This window comes from Ambystoma mexicanum, chromosome 6q (assembly GCF_040938575.1).
Source record: "Ambystoma mexicanum isolate Mex_15411 chromosome 6q, UKY_AmexF1_1, whole genome shotgun sequence".
NCBI classification, from domain to species: Eukaryota; Metazoa; Chordata; class Amphibia; order Caudata; family Ambystomatidae; genus Ambystoma; species Ambystoma mexicanum.
Genome location: NC_090937.1, coordinates 1,641,986,881 through 1,642,007,336, shown reverse-complemented (window position 1 = coordinate 1,642,007,336; position 20,456 = coordinate 1,641,986,881). Strand labels below are relative to the sequence as shown.

Here is a 20,456-nt window from a genome sequence, read left to right as displayed (position 1 = left end):
GAGTTAGTTGGAGGTCCAGGGGCTTCTGAAAAGACACCCTAGATGGATTACAGCAGGTCCTGGTGAACTGGACGAGAGGACTCCCAATCACAGGAAACACCCCAAAGCTACACAGGAATCACAGGAGACTTAAGGCAAGTAATACCAAAGCCATCACAGTACCTCCACACAGGAGAAGTGTTTGCAGCAGGAGGACTTCAGGATCTGCAGGCAAACACCTGTACACTGAATTCCTTGTCGTGATGACTGAAGACAGGACCCTGAAAAAACTCTTGAAGCAAGGATCAATGTGGTTCAGTGGTTTTGGCGCCCTTTTCAGGAGCCAAAAGAAGACTGAATATCGCTGGTCGGATTCATGTCACTTTGAACGTCCCAGTGAGGGGACATTTAGGACTCAAATCGTGTCTGGAGTTCCAGCAAGATGCCACCAAAGTTTTAACTCGATTCGGAAGACCGTGCATAGCACAATGGCTCAAAGTCCTCGGGTATATCGGTATTGCATCCCTGCAAGGTCACAGCACGATGTGGGATGGCTCAAAATGAGGATTTCTTAGGTCTAGTGGATCTCACTAGGCACTAGGTCAGGTTTGTTGTTTTGAGTCCCCAGGTCAATTGGAAGGAAGAGCTTCAGCTGGCTCCAGTTCCACAGCAGGCTCTGCAGTCGCTGGAAATGGTTTCTTCATCTTCCTCTTCGGATTTGGTTCCAGTGGTCGACTACCCCCTCCAACTTTCAGAATCTGACTTTTATGCAGGAACCCAGTCAATCACACAGGCATGCAACATTCAAGCCTCCCAGTTTGAACTGGATTCTCACAGGCAGTTCAGAAGAGAAAGTGGTGCAAAGTTTTGGACTCCTCCCTCACTTCCTGTCTTCAGACACTCTGGAGCCTGGGCGGGATTGACCGAAGGTCTCCTGACGAAGATAAAAATCACACAAAGGAATTTCCCACCCTGGAGGCCAGGAGAAGGAACAAGAAAGGACGAGGCACACTGAAATGGCAAAAGATAGAAGACCGGGGCCATTCTGGTAAAATGGGCCCCCTTGGGTGACTTTACTGCAGTTGTGAAAACAACCCGCGGTAAAAGTACACCAAATTTGTAAAAGGGTTCTCTGCCACAAGCCGTTAAAGGTAAGCTTGTCCCTGTAACAGAATTGTTAGAGTTAGTGAGAAAGGGGATACATTGTATCTCCTCAGCACTCCACATAAGTTCAGGTGTGCTGGTTTTCACCTAACAAAATGTAGAAGGGATAGACATATCCTTTCTACCCTTGGGAACTGTAGTTCTCGCAAGGATAGCCAGAGCAAGTAAAAGGGGAGCCCAAAGGGCAACCCTGTAGCAATAAAAAGGTATATACCAAAAGTTGTCAAAGTGAATAAAATTAAAAGGACACTATGGAGAGTCTAAAAATGACACCCATAAAAATATAAATGATTCTAAGAGTGTGGAAAAAGGTTCCCACTCACTGAGGTAGGGAAAAATAATCCACCAGTAAAGCAGAAGGTTCTGGGGTCGACACAGGTCAGAAAGATTTATCATTGATATGAAAATCTTACCTAACACAGGGTATAAGCTAAATCTAGATGAAACGAAAGCTATGCCCCTAAATTGTTACTGTTCTAAGCCCATATATGGGGATAGGGTATCGTGCCACATACTGAGGCAAGCTTAAAAAGGGAAAGCTGCCAGCAATATGTTAGATACTCGTTTACACCAGAACACAAAGTGCATCAAGGTCCATACGATATTCTGAGCAAACCAATCGTGAGACCTTTAGTACAGTGTTCGCTTTCGTCTTTCTTGGCACACTAGGATATATTGACATTCTACCATTATCTCCCAAGGGCTGGACAAGTAGCTGTAGTCCAGAGACTGGACAATTGGCACAGGACCTTAAGGGTATCAGGTGATATTATCACCATATATATGGTCGCCGTAAATAATATTGCCCGGAAAAGGTTGTGGCGATATTATTTGGGTGACCTTATATATGGGGACAGGGGCAACGGGCGTTGCCGGGGTGTCCCCCAATGTTCCATGTAATAATGTCCCCACAAAAAACGGCCATTTTTCGGCAATTGTTTTTTTTTTGCATGGCGATATTTTTGTAGGGACATTACATGGAACCACCTTAAGGGAGGGCTCATATTGCTATTCATAAAAGTATACATAACTATAGTAGACCCATCCTAACACACACCGTTCTGAGAAGTATATCCTGTTTGTTTGTACTCCTTGTAATAACCTATGGACTTCATTCCACCAAGACACTTGTGTTTGTCATTAAAAGTTGTTGTATCGTACCCCTCTCATGTGTTGGTTCATCCTTTCACATCACTCCTTCACTGGCTTATACACCTACTTACTCGCTTGTGTACTCATTAGCTAACAGTCATTCACTGTCACTTGCTTGCCCATTCCCTTGCATGCTTGCTCACTCTTGCCTCCCCATTCCTGCGCATGCTTTCTCACTCTTGCTTTCCCATTCCCGCAAACGCTGGTCCTTGATCTCACATGCTTTCTCATTCTATTGCTTGCTTGCCTGTCCACTCACACTTTATTATTGCTTGCTGATCCCAGACATTGTATGGTGTAATTATTTCGTGGCTAAATATAAGCGAACGGAAGGGGTGTGTGGCAAAGAAATAGCGAGTCCCAAATGGCAAGTAGTCCCAAACAAGGACATGGTGATAGATCTTATTGGAAAATCCTCCTCTTCGAGAGCCCCTGGACCGAATGGTCTTACTAACTCCATTCTAAAATCGAATAGCGAGTTATGGGCTTCGATTCTTGTGGTTCTCTTTGGAGACATTCTGATATCATCTACTATTCCCTCATTGTGGAAGACTGCAATTGTTATTCATATCTATAAGACGAGCGATCGGGCTGACCCGGTTAACTATCGCCCGATCACCCTCTTAGATGTGGACGCGAACATATTTGCTGCTGTAGTCCTAAAACACTTGGAGTGGATAAAAAAAGAGAATATTGTGCCTAAGTTACAAACAGGCTTCCGTAAAGGTATCTCTAGGTCCCTTAATGGGTTAGTAATATCAATTATCTCTCAAGCATCGGTGGAGAAAAATGGGCGCATACTGTATGAAGCGTGGCTCGACTTGTCCCAGGTGTTCAATACAATCAATAGGGAACGTGTCTGGGCCAAGCTCTCATTGGGGTCATTCCAAAAGGCCTAGTGGCCATAATAGCCTTCATGAAGATTCTTATTTTCAAGTCCAACTGAATGCACAGGGAGATCTGTCAATGGAGGGTCAAACGGAAAGAGGTGTGAGGCAGGAGTGCATTTTGGCCCGCTGCCTCTTTTAACCTTTACCTAAGGCTCTTGGGGGTCAATCCATGGTGAGTCCTAAAATTGGTGAGAGGTTCATTCAATGGATTGCATATGCGGTCGATATTGTCCTTTTGGACTACTCGCCCATAGGATTGCAACATCTTCTGACTGCTTTTGGCCTATATGCTGAGATGAACGACTTACAGGTAAATCCAGCCAAATCTAAAATTCTTGTCTTTTGATGGAATTCCAGAATGCAGGCAACAGATTAATCCTGTAGCTCCTGGCCCTTTCCTGCATCTACCATTATAAAGGGATTATGAACCTAAAGAAGAAGATTGAGACTGCTGAAAACCCGATTCCCTAAGAAATCCAAACAAACTCCAGAGATGGATGAGATCGAAAGCCCTCAAGATATATACTCTCTCCTGATGAAGGTTCCCCAGAATGTAGTGGAGGTGAAGTCTACTATGGCAGAGCTTAATTTGAAGGTCTCTCAAATGGACACTCAAGTTTCTGTCTTAGAGAGTGGCTCTACCACTATGGGCACTGAAAGCGCTGGCAGTTTTAGAGCATATAATAGTTTGAGAGAGGAGCTGCAGAAAGAAAAAGGATGGACTCTGGAGTTGGATTTGAAACTGAGTGGCAAACATGTTAGACTTGTGGGGGTTTGTGAGAAAACCAATGAGGATTTATCGACCTTGGTGATAGCCCTTTTGAGAGAGAGCTTCAGTTTTGAACATATCACCATTGCTGACATTGATCAGGTGTACAGGGCTGGGAGAAAAGGAGGCCCAAAAGCTATGCAGCTCCTAATCACTCTTATGAGCACCAGGATGAAAGAAGATATTTTGAAAGCTGCAAGGAACAAAGGGAATGCCTATTTTAATGGTAAACCTATCTCATTATATCCGGACTACCCGAAAGAAACCCTTGCCATTAGGAGAGCTTTCAAAAATGCCAAGGACAAGGCTCAGATTTTGGGGGTTAACGCGACTCTAAATGGGGCCAACCTCCTGTCTTTGTATCTGCCTGAGGGCGTGAAAGTTACTTTAGACCCTAATGAGGCAGTGGTCTGGCTGGACTCTGTGAAGACATCATCCAATGTGGAGCCTTAATCTGGTAGTTAAGTTATTTGTGCATTCCCCTCTCACCCCGGCCCCTCCACTGGTACTTTCTTTCTTTATTTTTTTATGATGTGCAGATGTGCCTTTTTTAATGTTATTTAAGAATTGGATACTGACTGAAGAATGCATGTGTTAGTTGGAAGAAAGGACCCTACAGCGTGAGGATGGTCGTGATGACATCAGCAGAATTATTTTCCATGATATGAAGGTTGCTGCTGAAGTTTACATCTATGTACTGTGCATTGGTATCTGTTCCGGAAGAGATGAACTTGTTGAATATCTGTGTTATCGTATTGTTCAGTTGTCGGGAAAATGGGTGGCTTTCTCCTGGCAGTTTTCGGGAGTAGGCAATAGCTTCCCAAGCACTCGTGACGGCCCAGCGAATTTTGAAGGTCAGAGGTATGGGCGCAGAACTGGTCGCTCGAGATTGAATCCTCTCCTGCATACTGACGCGAATCATCGGACGTCCTCCGATGGGTTTTTTGTGAAGTACTTTCAATTTATTTTTTATTATAATTTTTTCCCTGTTTTTTTTAATTTTTTTATTGATATGATATGATAGTTTATTTATATAGCACCTATCACAATGTGTTTCAAAGCGCTTCAAGGCAAGGGAGGGAACAAGGGAAAATACAATGACATTCTTACAGGCCATGAACAGTAAGGACGTGAAATTAACTATCGTACTCGGCCGGACGACATTTCAGATAGCGCAAGAGCTAAGACATAGATAAGGAAGGGAGGGGGAGAGTGGGAAGGAAACGGAAACAGACAGGCAACTACCGAACTAGGCCTGACGACATTTCTGGTAGAGCCGGAGAAAATAAGAGGTGAGGGAGAGGGGTGCAGAAAGGGAGGGGAGGAACAAAACAAGCGACTATCATACTAGACCTGACGACATTTCAGAAAGTACGGGGGGGAGATGCAGAGGAAAAAAACAGTAAGGGGAGGGGGGAGGAGACAGATGAGGTTGCTATCATACCGGGTCCAGGGGCATTTCTGATAGAGTAAGTGCATAGAAGAAATTAAGGGGAGGCGATAGAAAAAGGGAGAAGGGAAAGGAGGAGCGAACAGAGAGTTAGCAGTCAAAAAGAGTGGAGAAGCAAGAGGGGAGAGTGAATACAATTGCAGAAGTCAGTAGTAACACATAATGTTGCAAGCCAGGATACAAGATGAAGATGGGAACAGCATGATTCATGGCCACCATGAGTACAAGATGCAAAGGAAGTCCAGCATGAGAGTTCAGAAAGGGTGACGCACAGTGAAACAATGAAGTCCATAAAATTCAAATTCAACATTGGCCACGAGATGGTGATGGTGAAACCAGAATGTATCAGGACAGACTCCTGCAGAAGTAGGCTGGAGGCGGGCGAGGAGGAGCAGGGTAGAAGAATCGAGCAAAACAGGCAACACCTGTGTGTGAGAAGGGTGGGGGCACAAGGGAACATCACGGGGGGACCAGAGGGGGTGGGGATGGCCTGTGGGGACAGAGGGAGTAACACATGTTGGTGCATGCTTACCTGTGTCTAAGCAGGGGGTCGGGCCCTGGGTCCTCCTGGTCCGAACAGGAATTGCCCTTTTCCCCGTCAACCCTTGGGCGAGAGACGCCCTTGATCTAATAGTTAATAGCAGGAAGGAAGAGGCAGGGTTAAGAAGGTGGGTGGTGCTTAGGCCAGGTGACCTAGATCGACTTGCACCTGCTCCCCATCTGCATAGGAAAAGAGGCTGGAGGGCTCCTTAAGTAGGGAAAAAGAGCGGCAGGCAGGAAGGCACCAGGTGGGCGGGGCTTAGGCCAGGTGACCTAGATCCACTTGCACCTGCTCCCCATCTGTAAAGGAAAAGAGGCTGGAGGGCTCCTTAAGTAGGGAAAAAGAGCGGCAGGCAGGAAGGCACCAGGTGGGTGGGTTTGCTAAGTCGGGGAAAAAGAGCGGCAGGCAGGAAGGCACCAGGTGGGCGGGGCGTAGGCCAGGTGACCTAGATCCACTTGCACCTGCTCCCCATCTGCATAGGAAAAGAGGCTGGAGGGCTCCTTAAGTAGGGTTAAAAGAGCAGCAGGCAGGAAGGCACCAGGTGGGCGGGGCTTGGGCCAGGTGACCTAGATCCACTTGCACCTGCTCCCCATCTGCCCCATTGACATTGCTAATACATGTCTGACATCTTGGGGTGGTGAGGGAGATGTGAATTGTATAAGAATTACTGGGAATAGTCTTTGACTTGTAGCTGATGGAACATGATGAAACGTACATTATTTTTGGTCTATGTACCATGGTCCAATTATATCAAGCTCCAATGTCATTTTTGTGCTAGTCTGAACACGGTTGCATGTAACGTTTTGCGAAACGTTAAATGGCGACTTGTTTTACCAAAATGTTTACCGAGTTTCTCTGAATGGTTTATTTGTTGGTAATATTAGTTGTGCCCATATTTTTAATGTTTACAATGTCGAGATGTAGTAAGTCACTTTGGGTAAAGCATGATAATTAGCTGCTTTGTATAACAATGGTCAAAAGGGGAAAGTGGGGCAGGAGGTTGATTTCAGAAGCTTTTAAACATATCCAAGGTTGCATTTGCTTTGCGAGCTGCATTCTTGGGAACTGGACAAGTTAAGGTAGCTGTTGGAGCATGTTGATAATGTACATAGTTTTGGGCTATGGACCATGCTCATATACAATTCGGTACAACATCTTTTTTCTGCTAGCTTGATTGTGGATGAATGCAACGTATTGCAAAATGCTACCTGAGTTGCATTGAGATGTTTTCTGCTAGTTACCGGTTTGCCCAAATATTTAATATTTTCATTTAATATTTTTCATTGCAGTGGTGCGGACAGTTTCTTTGGGTAGAATCTCGCTCATTAGCTGCTTTGGTTTTTCAATGGACAAGGGGGGAAGCTGGGAGGTGGGAGGCTGGCTTTAGAATTTTCGACCAGTTTAGGTCGATTTTACCGCGACCAAATGGTCATAATGACCAAAAGTTCTAAAAATGCTACCACCAAAAGTTTGTACCTTTTGGTGGTAGCATTGCAGGTAAGTATCATAAAAAAGACTGTGGGGGTGTCCCTCGCAACACTTCGCTCACTATATTTCACACCCCCTGCAGCCCTCGTAGTACGTGTGTTCGCATGAGAAGGATGCAAACTTTTGGTAGTTCGCATCTTTTTCATGCGAATGTTCCGACCGCGGCCAAATTAGCCGCGGTCAGATCACTCGCATTCTTTTCGAACCGTCTCTAGGGCAGCTTTTGCTTTGAGCTGCATTTTCAGATATGGACGAGTTAAGGCCTCAATATAATGATGCTCTTTGTTGATGATGTACGTATGATGGCTTATGATGGGGGGAGTTTTTGGGGGGTGGGGGTGGTACATGGAAAAGGCCTAACCTACTGACTCTATATGAACAATCCGGGTCCGGAGCTATCATGGTTTTGGTTACAGTTATGTAGGGTGAGCTCTAGTTGGAGGAGATATGTGGAATCACTTGCTAATACAATTTGACGTAAGAAGGAGGTATCTGGTGGTCTGGTTGACACCCAATATTATGGATTATGCAAGCGAGAATTTGAGGGAAGTTTGTTCTGAATTTAGGGGGAAAGTTAATGGTTTGAAGATGACTGTGACTCCAAGGATCAATTATGTGCTGAGCATTCATCCAAAATTCTGGAAGCAAATAGATAGACTGATACAAGAGTTCATTTGGGACCATAAGCTGCCCAGATTGAAGCTATGGAAATTGCAACTTCCACTTGAGAAGCAGGGGTTAGGAGTTCTCAATTTTAGGGCTTATCATCTGCTGTTCAGGTCACATATTTTTGTACGGTTTATTAAAGGCATGGTCTAGTAACATTTTTTATTGTCCCTATGGTTCGACCATATTTTTTTAAGCCTAAGTGGCTCGATTTTAGAAAACTTTCCTATGGACCTTACCCGAGTTTTCGTCCATTAAACGCACGCGAAAACAGGCAGTAGGGCGCTGCCATTTTGTGATAATCCTATCACTTGCCGCATCGCCCTGGCTGACCTCCTTCTGCGGCACTAAAACAATTCCCCCGCCCCTGAGCCTGACATTATCCAAACATTCATATTCCCCGCCTCTCTCCGTGACGTTACTGTGCTGCGTAGGCAAACGCGCCCAGTCGTCTTCTACGCGACTCCACACAACCCGGAAACCAACACAGATCATCTCACAACACAGCGCGCCACAATTCGGAATATGAAACTGTACTTTACCAAATGTACCGTGTTGCTGTTTGATTTTAAAGTACATTTATTTGACATTAAATGTTTAGAGAATATTCAGCATTTGCCATATGAACTCCTAAAGCCATTTATTTTCTTTTATCTATATCCGCCATGGTACACAGGGTGTTGCTTTTCGTTAAAAGAAGCACTTTGGAAGCACGGTGAACCGCAAGGCTGTTCCATCAACTAGGCACTAGTCCATCGTAAAGGTTGATATGTTGCTTCTAGCCACTAGTACAGCGTAAGGGCATGTGGGCCCTTGGCGATCGTCCCATAAAATTGTCAGTGTGCTCCAGTTGTTCACACGAAGCTGCAGGTGTCTACTGTAAAAGCCATCTGCTGGTGTCTCAAACCGATGGCAGTAGCAGAAGGGGAGCAAATACCTGTTATGAAAAAAAAAAATTATAATTAGTCTCGCCAGCCGATCTTCATTAATATTACTCATTTTATTTATTACAGCCGATCAGAAACTATTTGCTTGCAAGGATAGTTCAATGGAGTATGGCTCTAAAATCAATGTGAAAAGTAACGAAATAAATCGAGGCCAACACACAATGAGAAACGACAGTTAGTCTACATGCGTGAGGAAAGATATGATCTATGATATGGCATTTGTAACACGCCTATACTCAAGTGTTTCAAGGCGCGACGAGGCAGGTGGGGAACAAGGGCAGACAGACAACGATCCTACTAGGCCAGGTGTCTTTCTGATCGCGCATGGGGAACGGGGAGCGGGGGTAAAAGTGCTGTACATGGTTAGTTGAATACAAATTAAATGATGGGGCCAGCTGGTGGCAAGCGCAAGGTAAATGCCGGGAGAAGGGGCTGAAGGATACAGAGACAGTCCCGTAGTGCAGGTAGGCAGTGCAGGGAAAAGTGACTGGGCCAAGAACCAACATCGGTGAGACCAGTCGACCTGCATGCCCATGTGCCCACTACGAAGACTTTTTCCTTGCTTTTCCTAGCTCTTCATTCATTCATTTATTCATGCATCCATTCATTAAATCTTCATTCCGGTATAAAAGCGTGTAAAGATTTACTTGCATTATATTTGAAATTTCCATTGTGTCTCTTCGTAATGCAGTCTGTAAAACGGACCGTGCTCTTGACAACGATTTTTCGTATACTAAACTAAAATGAAACTCGGTCTAGTTTCTGAATTTTCTGCCTTATCGTCTCTTACATTATTGCGCACCCCCTTCAAATGTAGTTCTTTCGGCCTGGTCCCTGTCAAAAAACAATAGACCCTTATACTTCCAGTGCGACTTGTGGGCCTCGTCTGGGCGCGAGCTGAAAATTAAAGCCGCTGTCCTTCGCATTCATTATTTGCAACATCATGGCATGTGTGAGAACTTGAAGTTTAGAATCGCTCTATGTAGTGCACCTCAATGTGCAAATGCGAACTGGCTTCTCTCCCAAATGCCACGGCCCGCTTGGCGGGCGCGTTCTAAGTGCCCCAATTTTGTCCCCGTTGTCTGCGAGCTTTGCAGCCCAAATTGAGACATTTAATTTTTGGCGGAAGGTCAGGGAAAGTATAAAGTACTACAGGAGTTGAGTTAAAAGTGAGATTTATTGATTGTTTGTTTTTATTATTTGCAATACGCAAGCCTCCCCTCTGTTAACAGTGCGCAGCAGTGCGCAGCATTTACATTTACATGAGATGAGACATAAGAAAAATATATACATACACATATATGAGGTGAATATAGAGAATTCAAAGATGATACCCAGCTTGTTCGCCACCCATGATGGTGAAGGTAGGGGTAAGGTACACTGTACAATAATATTTATTTACAAAAAGACAATCGTATTGCAATTATTTAAACCGGGATTTGTTCTTCACAACCAGCTCTGCTTCGGGTGGGCATGGCACAGTGGCAATGTTCGGTGGCAATGGATCACTGCTCTGCACAGAAACGTCCAAAATTCCATATCTGTGCTTCTCTAACACAGCAACAATAAGGCCTTTCACAAACTCGAACTGCATTTCATCATAGACTGGTTTGATCACCCATTGCTTACTTCGTTTTGAAAACACCTTCGTGTAGCGAGGCATCCTTACTTTACCCCTAGTCCTAGATTGTTCACGTCCGACATTGCTGTTATGGGCCAAGACCGCTAGTAGAGTGCGATGTTTCATGCCCCGAAAGCTAAAATGCAAGCGCTTTGGCCTGTACTTTAGGCACATATTGTGGAACACCTCCAAATCTCCTGTGTGACAGAATTCTGTCAGTCCTCTCAAATCTCTTGATAGTTTTGTCGAAAACAATCTTCTCAATGGCTTTGTGTGTCGGTGAAGATGGAATCAATCACTTCTTCTTCCGTGCCTCCTATGGGGACAAAGGGCCATGTTCACATTGGTGGAAATGTTGATTTGCTGTCCAGCGGTGAACGTTGGTACAGTGGTGCATCAGTGACCGCCATGTTTCAAGTAGTATTTCCACTGACCCTTCACAAGTTTTTGAGCTCCACCAAAGATGGTTGGTGATAGAATGGGACCACTGCAAAATACTTTCAAAACCTTTTTTTTTTCCTGCAGCCGAGATTTTCTTATTGATTGATTTAGCAAGATGCCATACGTCAAATTGATGTTTAATATGTGGGAACTGCTCTCTCATTGTCTTGGCAATTGAAACGTGTCTGTCCGTGGCTATGAGGTCGATGTGCATTCCCCTTGATTGTAGATATTCCACTGATTTTATAAATCCTAGTTTCTCCATGGCCACTGACGATGTACATTGTGTTACCTGCACGGCCAACGAACTCACAATTTTCTTACTATCCATGTCCTGAAAGTGGTAGGTGCAGTACTTGGTAGAAAATACAGGGCTGTCGCACTGTCCATCACCGGCTAGCCTGAATCGTTTGCCTTCGAATGTACTTGCTAGAGACAATTGTTCAATTTTCCAAGCATCACTTATGGCCGGAAACAGATAATCACGTTGGTATATGTAGTACAGCGCTTTAGAAATGAAATGGAGTCCCACAAACTGAAAGAAAGCCTCTAACTTTCTAAAACTGGAGCCACTAAAAAGTGATGCAGCTGCACACAGTAGATTGCCTGCTGGCAGTTTCCCCAGCATCGGTTGTGCAGACCATGAGAACCTATGATTTAATCTACAGGCGGCATTTATTTTGACGTTACTGCCTTTTATTTGACGAGTCACATTAATCAATGGCTTCCCACATACTTTCCCTCTAATGGAATGCACACATTTCAGCATACTTATAATTTCCATCAAACAACTGTCGAATACAATGTATTTGCTCTCTTTCATTAGACTGTCTTCCTGCGTCAATGTTGTTTCGGCCTGTGACGTTGCGGAGATTTCAACACATTGGAAAGTAATATCGTTGATATCAAGTTCTGATGCGTCTATGGATGCTGCGGCTGGTTCATTCTGTCATTTCGACATCTATTACTTCGACATTGATGGGAGAACACAACAATGTCGACAGGGTTTTGGGTGGCAAATTTTTGGCGGGTGCAGATTGTGTGAATTGATCTGCAACTACTTCAGAGCTATCATCAATACATTCAATAACCTCTTCTTGTGGTGGTGCGGTCGCACAGTAGCAATGGTCCAATGCAACTTTGCTGTAGTCTCCAAACACAGTTAATTCATGTTCTGGCCATTGGACATGAGCATCTCGAGCCTGAACACGCCTCGCCTCAATTAATAGTTCCTCCATAGTGTACATGGTCTGGCAAGCAACATCTCTCATTCGCTTCACTGTCTGTGTATGTATAGTTCTGACACCCACGGGTAACTGGAGGAGAGATTGGAAAAGGGATGTTCAGTTTAAACACAAGATAAAGTGTAGTCCAATTGACTGGAAAAAAACATAAAATAGTCCCCAGCACAAACTTTAAAAAAAAGTTATGAACTGTTTGTAACTAACTTTTTTTGTTTTTTTTTCTTTGCAACTTTTTTGAACCGACCTTCAATATCTGCACACTGTAGCTCCGATTCGTTTCCGAATGTCCTCCCTTCCTCTTGCGCTGCAACAACTATATTTTCTGTATCCGCATAGACAGCACGGAATGAGGCTCCATCGTCTCCCTGAAACATAGTACTTTCATTACTATGTATCAAAATATTGTTAGCATAAACCACACGTGAGGACGAACACACGGGTACATCTCAATAGCCAAACACGATTTAAACATTGTGTGCAACAATCAAACGACAAGTATTCGAACAGTGATGATCTATTTCGATGGAACTGTCAGTATCCATACCTATGGCTCTGCATGGACTGCCATGAATGGTTGTATTGGAGAGGAGGCATCCGCATCTCCCAGAAACACAGTACTTGCATTAGTATGGTTTTCAATATTGGAAACATAACACACACTTGGGGTCGAACGCACAGGTACATATAAAGAGATGACCACAAATGATGCATTGTCTAAAAGAATCAAGGAAAATCTAAATATCTAAATTGGATGTTGCGATTGTAGTGGAAGCTTCGTCGTCTCCCTGAAACACAGCACTTGCGTTAATAGGGAAGAAAGTATAGCAAATGGAATCACGTTATATGATCACGCATGATGGAGCTGTCCGTATCCATACCTCGTGCTGCTGAAGAATATCTATGGATGTTGCAAATGTAGTGCGCACTTCCGAAAGCTGTTGCACCGATTCGTATACGCATGGTCCCGCTTCCACTTCCCCTGGAATTACTTGAATGTCAGGCTCTGCATCAAGTGCAGGGTTGACGCTCCATCAACTGCCTGAAACATAGTACTTGCATTAGTGAGGATTACAATAGTGAAAACATAAAACACACCTGGGGTCAACAGCACAGGTACATATCAACGGCTAACCACGAATGAAACATTGTGTAGAACAATCAAACGACAAGAATTCCAGCTCTGATGATGACGCTCGATGGAGCTGTCAGTATCCATACCTCCTGCTAGTGAAGAACATCTAGAAATGTTGTAGATGTGGCGGACGCTTCAGCATCTCCCTGAAAGACAGTACTTGCATTAGTATGGATAACACTAATTATAACTGAAAACAAACACCAGTGGACGATAACTAAGGTGTATATCAATTGGAAAGCACTAACCAAACATTCGGTAAAATAATTACACGATAGAATAAAATATTACTTGACATGCATAAAACAAGTATGTAGCTGATTAGCCTAGTAAGATTACCTGATACGCGCTAAAAGTGGTTAATAACTGCGACCACGTCAAGGATGTAGAATGTTCTTGCTTCAGATTCAAGGGATAGTCAAGAAGTTGTAAAGGTCAATTAATGATTGATAATGAAATGCCAATATTAAAAATAGCCATGTAAGGCGACAGAATACTTGAAAAATGCTCAATACAGCACAGTTCCCTGTTCCTATATATATATATATTGCCTTTGTGGGTTATGAAATCGAAAAATAATATATTGATAAATGTTATTATTCAAAAAACTATACACTCATGTCAATATCGAAATTATTACAAGGATAGAACACCTACAATATCAATTAATCCATTCGGCTACCTACACACTACCGCAAGACCTAAAGCTAAATCCGGACACTTGACTCACCGGTGGCGGAATGTGGACGAAAAGAGTGGGAATAGCATTTTCGAGCAATTTCCGTGTCGTTTGCTGTTTATTCTTCTTTGTTACCCAAGATGTTGTGTACATGTCCAAGGAAAAGTGCCGGCTGCAGATGCGGTATCGATCACCCCTCTTGTCCTGTAAGACTTGTTGGACTCTACTTCCCAGCTCATCCAGTGGATATCTGCAATGTCTGACCCATTCTCTTATTCGATCAACAGTTTTCGGGAATACATGCATTGTAGTGCCTTCAGATTTAGCATGGGTCTTCGAAGGGCAACCGCTAATCAAACAGGCAGGCATTGTTGATAAATCTGAAAAGTAAATATCGACATTTTTATACAATCTTCAAGAATAAAGATTTGATACAAAAGTAAATGAATCATACAATGATCAATGCAAGGTTTGTTTTGGTCGCAGGAACTATGCCAGTTCATTATGTGTGGCTTAGTATTTGCATAAGTTGCAGAAATGTATAAATGATGTTACTAAAATCTGAACATGTGACTCGTCCCTTGGATGTTCTGTCTTGCACGAGAAGGAAACATGCTTACATTATAGACTGGACCCCCGAAGGATGCAATTCGATGACAATAGACACAGATGAAAATAAATAGATCTATTGATAGCATAGCAATGGAAACTCAAGTCAATAGCAATGAAACCAATGAACCTAGCACTATTGTGTACTCAACTCACAAATAGATAGAAATTTAAAAATCTGCGAAATATGACTAGGATACATGGCCTTACCTTGACCAACAAACAGTTGGATTCAGCAAGCAGAGCAGTATGTTGCAGGAGAATAGGTGGGTGTCCACAGGTAGCACACTGATGGGTTTGCTCTAAGCGGTCACAGAAGTTCACGGATAGCACGATGACGAGCAGATTAGCGTAGATCTCAGTGGTTGCCAGGTAGCGCATTTAGGAGTTGACTTGCAAAGCACAAAGATGTTCTCATGAGACATATCAAGTGGTTTATAAAGTATTAGAAACAGGGGTGCGTCTGTGAATGAATGACGTATGTATGTCGTGGTCTTAGGGGGGCGGCCTGCTTCAAGGGGAGGCCTGGCTGGAGACACGGGGTCTGAGGAGGCCATGTGACCGATGGCCCCTTGGCATGGGATACCTTTTGAAGTGTACATGCAGTTTGGCACCTTGGCCTTTCGCGCCCCTGACAGCCCCCCATGCCAGCGCTCATCCACTGGCGCGAACCGCCTTTGATAGTATATCGTTGCTTATCAATAACAAATGCCACATACCGGAGTTTCTTGTGAGCACAGACCCACACTTCAACCGGTGTATTATAGTGGTCAAGACCCTAAGGCCTGTATAATCCAATGGTAATTGTTAGTATAGATATATGTGTGACTTTTATAGAGACATAACCTACTGAAAGACTTTGAACAAGTGTTATTTAGTGCTTGCATTATCGAGAATATGTTATGTTAGCTTAGATAGATAGTGACCACCCTGCTTCACAGCGACCAGACCTTCACCCATTCGGAGCACAGATGTCTGACGTCCATCCTTGAATGGAGACACACTTGATTCATTTAAAAAATCGAAACAACCGTTGTTAAAATATATGTGGTGTTTTATTTTGTATCTTATTTTCATGACACAAAAATACAAGACTTTAAAGATTATACAGGTCAGATTGCAGCACAGCGAGAGAAAATCCCCTGTACTGACCGCTGTCACTCGGGAACGTTTCTCTAATGGCAAGAACGCACAGGCAGGTATCACTCTTCGAACGCGGTGCCAGAGCCTCCCGTGGAGCCACCATGTAAAGGAACGATAGGCCACCAGCCTGTACCACCTGTGAAAAGGAATGAAACAAACTGTTTTTAAATGACCAAGATAAGTTTAATAAACGTTTGTTGTCAATGACAATTCTTGTAACTAATGGCATTCTGCACGGACAAATGCTATCTAGACAATGCACACTATTGAACGACTTACATGCATTACAATGATATGTAGATGTAATTTTGGATATAGTAGAAGAACATGAAATCGGAGTGGCATGACAAGCAAGTATACTTACACGTTTCTCGGATTACGAGGACGAACAGTTGCGCGAAGTTCGTGCATAAGCACCATCATTATCCTCAACACGGCCCGTGTGAGGCAGGCTGCCCTGAAGTCTGGCAGCTCGGTGATGCATTGCAGTCGTAGCTCGCCTTCCGAAATGTAGGCCAGGCATCCCGATTTTTCTCGGCAGCGGCAGTTCTCCTCCTCGGTTGGCATTAGTTCGCACTGATTGCATGTGCACCAGGTGGAGACGCCGTCCATGCGACTAGGCCCAGGCTCTTCATCTGTTGATTCGTCCTGCCAACTGCCGTCCGAATCCCCATCGTTTTCGCGTGCTTCCATTTCCAGTAGTTCCTCCTCAGTATACTCGGGCTCGTACATGTAGGCCAGTATTGTAGCCATTGTGTGGTAAACAAAGTAAAATAATTTACCGAGATGGTACAGGTGTTCACACGGGCTACAAGCGGCGAAGGTAGCTGACCAGAGCACAGAAACGAGTCACAAAATACTCTTAACCAGAGAGAGAAATGGAATCGAAAATCTGCTGCTGTGTGTTGTGAATCGGTCTGTTTATACTTATTGAGGAAAGAGGCGTCCTGCCATTTCCATGGCGACACGTCATTAGCTGAAGCGCAGCGAATGTTGACACAAGAAGTGCTTTGGCGTTGGGAAATGGGCGGTACGAGTCTGCTGATGACAGACTCAGGGGTGGGGGATATGATTTAGTGCTGCAAAAGCAGGTCAGCCAGGGCGATGGGGGAAATGATAGGATTATCACAAAATGGCGGCTCCCTGGTGCCTGTTTTCACATGAGTTTAATGGACGAAAACTCGGGTAAGGTCCATAGGAAAGTGTTCTAAAATTGAGCCACTTAGGCTTAAAAAAACATGGCCGACCCGTAGGGACAATAAAAGATTTTACTAGACCATGCCTTTAAGGACGGCTCAGATGAGTGGGCGGATGCGCAGACTAGCTGCAATGGCCCTCTAGCGCCTAGAGCAGTTTTGACGACGGCTTGTGGCCCTGGAAGTGTGAAGTATCCTTTGACTGAAGCTTTAAGAGTTTTGTGGAGGAAATTGTGCGAGGTGTTGAAGGTAGATGCCTTAATGGATCCCTCGTGGATCCCTCGTCTTCGATTTGGATGAATCCTAGAATCAAGATCGCGGGTAAATCTATCTTTTGGTCGGAGTGGCTCTTGAGTGGAGTGAGGTGGATTGCAGATCTTTTTATGGATGGGAAATGGCTGACGGCCAGAGAGTTTCAAGAAAAATTGAATTTTGCAGGTTTCTCAATGATGGATTATCGAGGACTTAGGAAAGCAGTGGGCTTGGCAGTGCTGAGGAACAGGCTTGATACAGATCTTTTTGTCAATGACCCCAAATCTGGTAGGGGGGGGTTTAGCCAGCAGAATTTAACATCAAATTGTTTCAGGGTATAAAGGAAATGATGGTCAGAGAGTGGATTGGAGCAGCAGAATTTGATGCGAACTCGAGTTGAGCAGTGGTCGAATATATGTCAGAATATAAAACTCTGCTCACTGAGCCTAGGTGTAAGGTCATGCCAGATAATAATTCTGAATCGTATCTATTGGACGCCTGAACGTTCATGAAAAAGGGGATTGTCTGATAGTAATGAGTGTTGGGTATGTGTTCATGAGACAGGGACATTGGAACATACGTTGTGGGACTGCTTGAGAGGGAGGATTTTGGCCGCAGTTTGGTATGGTTTGTGGCAAGGTGCTTGAGGAAAGTATTGACTACGACTTTAAAACTTTGGTGTTGGGGTCTGATGAGTCGGAGGAAATGTTTTTTCTGTGAGGCGATGATTGGAAAGAAACTAATTCTGGCTAGTTGGAAGTCTAAAACATCTGTTGAAATGAATGCGTGGATGAAAGAGATGCATGGATTGGCAGACCTTGTGAAAGTCATATATAGGAGAGAAGAGACTATCTCTGTTTGAGAAGATCTGGGGAAGGTTTCTTTTGCTATACTAGACTTCATGATTTTAATTGGTGTGTACTAATGTTAATGGTTGATAAAGGGGTGGGGGTGAGGGTTAAGAGTGATTGGGGCTTTTTGTATTCACTGCCAATAACTGTGCATATGTTGTAATTTATGTGGTCGGATACCGGCTGGCATTTTATTTCTGTGTGTAAGTTGATGTTTTTTATTTTTTTAAAGAATAAAAATATATTTAAAAAAAAAACATTATTGTCTTTAAGAGACCCAGGCAAAACTGGCCTATATTTAAATGGTCCCTTCAAAAACAGGCGATCCCTATAGTTAATGAACTGACGTATCTGGGTATTAAGGCACGATAAATTCAAATCCGTTGTTCTCCGGAATCAGAGCTGAATTATAAAATAATTCCCCTCATAGCCCAAATGAAGAAGATTCATAGTTCCTTTTGTAAATTCCCAATATGCCCTTGGATTACTTACTATTAAGCAAAAGTAATCCCGTCCCTGCTGTATGACCTGGAAACAACCTCTCATTCGCAGCTGTCCGATAGCAAGTCTGCGAAATGAGTGGGGACTTCAGTGTCTGAAGTTGTGCATGGATTGGAAACTTACAAAACTTTGCTGATCAATAATGACATCTGCTAAGGTAATTCTCTATGAAGATATACGAGTTGAGATAAATAGAGGTGCAAACTTGGTTCTATTGACATTATGTGGACATGGTGGTTCACTCCTGGACCAGTGTGATCATTCAATGCTTGAACTGCTTGAGAGACCGGTTGGTGTTAAGCAAGCTATGTCTAGAATGGACCGGATTTCAACGATGACTCTAATGTAGGGTTTGAAGGTCCATGGATCCCTGTCAATTGTGGATTACCCGAAATGTTTCCCTAATCAAAGATTAAGAATAGAATTTTTGAGAGTCCACCTCAACTTTGTGAAAACGGGGGAGATTCAGTCAATTGAAGATAGGCTTGCAACAGGTTCTGCTGGGTGCAATCTGTGTGGGGGGGAATGTGGTTCAGGCCCTACGTCACTTGTTGATATCATGTAGGGAACAGTGTTTGGTTAATTTTGTGGATAATTTTGCCTGGCTCTCAACAAACCATTTTTGGGAAAGACTAATTGCGGGACACGAGAGACGCCAACAATTTAAGTCCTAAATGTACTAGTACTATGAACCTTAGGTTGGACCTCATTTAATTGATTTATAGTGAACTTTGCTTAATCTGTGCTAATCTGTTATAATTTATATATTTTATTAAGAGATTGTAAATTAGAAAGAATGTGTTTTTATGTTGTGTAGAGCCGCAAAATTTGACTAAAACACAATAAATAAAAAAAGAAAAAAAATGAATGCTTGCTTATTTCTTTGCATGCTTGCTCAATCTTGCCTGCCTCTTCACTCACCCGCTTGCCCATTCCCTCACATGCTGGTCACTCTTACTTTCCCATTCCTGCACACGCTTGCCCATTCTCTCACATGCTTTCTCACTCTATTGCCTGCTTGCCCGTCCACTCTCATACTTTATTATTGCTTGTTCATTCCCTCACATGCTTGCTCAGTCTTGCCTTGCCCATTCACTCACACGCTTGTCTATGCTCACATGCTTTCTCACTCTATTGCTTGCTTGCTTGCCTGCCCACTCTCACACTTTTTTTTGCTTGCTTATTCACTCACACGCTTGCCCTTGCTCTCGCATGCTTTCTCAATCTATTGCTTGCTTGCCCGCCATTCTTACTTTATTATTGCTTGCTCAATCTCTCTCATGCCTACTCAGTCTTGCCTGCCCATTCACTCACACGCTTGCCCATTCTCTCACATGCTTTCCCACTCTATTGCCTGCTTGCCCGTCCACACTTGCACTTAATTGCTTGCCCCTTCCCTCGCATGCTTGCTCAGTCTTGCCTGCCCATTCACTCTCACGCTTATCTATGCTCACATGCTTTCTCTATCTATTGCTTGCTTGCCACTCTCAAACTTTGCTTGCTCGTTCACTCACATGCTTCTCCTTGCTCTCACATGCTTTCTCACTCTATTCCTTGCTTGCCTGCCCAATCTCACGCTTTATTATTGCTTGTTCCTTCCCTTGCATGCTTGCTCACTCTTGCCTTCCCATTCCCGAACACGCTTGTCCTTGCTCTCACTTGCTTTCTCGGTCTGTTGCTTGCCTGCCCACTCTATTTATTATTGCTAGCTCATTCCCTCAAATGCTTGCTCAGTCTTGCC

General features: G+C 43.8%; 1 protein-coding gene across 2 annotated transcripts in view; it reads left to right on the top strand.

The window, feature by feature from the left end:
* LOC138516952 (uncharacterized) overlaps positions 1–20,456 on the top strand; it is a 73,813-nt gene that overhangs the window by 42,765 nt on the left and 10,592 nt on the right. The gene's annotated exons all lie outside the window — the stretch shown is intronic.